The sequence below is a fragment of the Myotis brandtii genome, unplaced genomic scaffold, assembly GCF_000412655.1.
Source record: "Myotis brandtii unplaced genomic scaffold, ASM41265v1 scaffold35, whole genome shotgun sequence".
NCBI lineage: Eukaryota > Metazoa > Chordata > Mammalia > Chiroptera > Vespertilionidae > Myotis > Myotis brandtii.
The window spans coordinates 42,407-44,359 of record NW_005363467.1 but is presented as its reverse complement, the minus strand read 5'-3'; positions in this window follow the sequence as shown (position 1 = coordinate 44,359).

The following is a 1,953-nucleotide window of genomic DNA, read 5'->3' as shown; positions in this document are numbered from 1 at the left end:
CTCGTCTGTGTGTTCACTACTGCAGCCTGGCACCCAGGGTGGGAGCTCAGTGAATACTGGTTGAGTGGACAAAGGATAGGAGAATGGTGCCTATTGCATTGAGTGAGTCAATGAGTGAGTGAATAAATGAGTGAGTGAATGTATGAGTGAATAAATGAGTGAGTGAATGATTGAGTGAATGTGTGAGTGAATGCATGAGTGGTGAATGAAAGAATGAGTGAATGAATGAGTGAGTGGTGAGTGAATGAATGAGTGAATACATGAGTAGATGAATTAATGAATTAATAAGTGAATGAATGAGTGAGTGACTGAATGAGTGGTGAATGAATGAGTGAGTGGTGAGTGAATAAATGAGTGAATACATGAGTAGATGAATTCATGAATTAATAAGTGAATGAATGAGTGAGTGAATGAGTGAATGAGAGGGACAAATGAGCCGGGCTTCAGCATGGTCGGGTTGGGTGGACTGCCGTCAGGATGGCGGGAGCAAACACCAGCTTATGCTGCTTTTCCTGTCTTTTAAAAGAATGATTAATTTTTGATTACAGACGCATGCGTGATGCATCGTGCGGGTGAGAAGAATGTGGACCTTACTGATAAGCCGAACGTCCCTTCTCTCCGGCTCCAGACCCCTCATTCCAGAGGTGGCGTGGCTGCCGGTGTGGAGTGCTCCAGTCCACAGCTTTCTCTGCATATTTCACATACTTGTGCGCGCGTGTGTGTGCGTGTGTGTGTGTGTGCCCCTGTGTGTGCCTGGTCACAGTGTACAGCATAGTTTCGTAAGGTTAAGAATATACAACATTGTGTGTGTTGTTTGTTCCTTAACTTATTTTAACTTTTTAGAAAACAACAACAAACATGTTTATTGATGTCAGAGAGGAAGGGAGAGGGAGAGAGAGAAAAAAACATCAATGATGAGAGAGAGTCAGGGATCGGCTGCCTCCTCACGCCCCACAAGAATATACAACATTGTGTGTGTTGTTTGTTCCTTAACTTATTTTAACTTTTTAGAAAACAACAACAAACATGTTTATTGATGTCAGAGAGGAAGGGAGAGGGAGAGAGAGAAAAAAACATCAATGATGAGAGAGAGTCAGGGATCGGCTGCCTCCTGCACGCCCCACACTGGGGATCGAGCCCACAACCCAGGTGTGTGCCCTGACCGGGAATTGAACTGTAACCTCCTGGTTCATAGGTCGATGCTCAACCACTGAGCCACACCAGCCGGGCTAAACTTGCTTTCCTTTTCAGGAATAACGTTGCCCGGAGCTGCCCCCACGCGAGAGCTCCCCCCACACTCTCCCTCGCTGCTCTGTGGCCACATTTTCAGGGCTCCTTCTAGCCACGCCCCTGCTGTCCCTTCGAGGTGTTCCTGCGTGTTCCCACAGGGAAGGCCTGAGCAGGCGCCCCTGTGTCCACTCCTGTCCCCGTGTCATTGCCGGCTCAGAGAGGGGGTGATGGTGCCCTTCCCATGATCCTCAGCGGAGAAGCGTGTCCCTGCTGCCTCACTACCACCCGCCCGTCCTGGGCAGCTGGTGCTGAGGCCGGGAGCAGGCCCTGGAGACCCAGGAGGCTGCCCAGGACAGGCGGGGGTCAGCGCAAAGGGCCCTCTCCCCAGAGGAGGGGTCCCCTGCCCGGGCCTGGACTCAGGCTGGGGTGCTTCCCCAGGACCCACTAGGCCCCCGGCCCCCGGCAAGGCCCGGAGAAATGCTGGCAGCCTGGTCCTGCTCACGGACTCCCAGGCCACCCGGCATTTGCACAGGTGCTGGCCTGGTCCCAGGTGAGGATGGAGCGGGCAGGGACGCCTAGAGCGACTCTAGGACCACAGAGACCAGGCGGGGCGGGGTGGATGGTCACCTGGCCCTCCTGCCAGCACCCAGGCAGCCTGCGGGCCGGCTCCCCCCACCCCCTCCCTGCATGGCCCACCTGCCACCAGCCCCAGCCCTGCCCGCC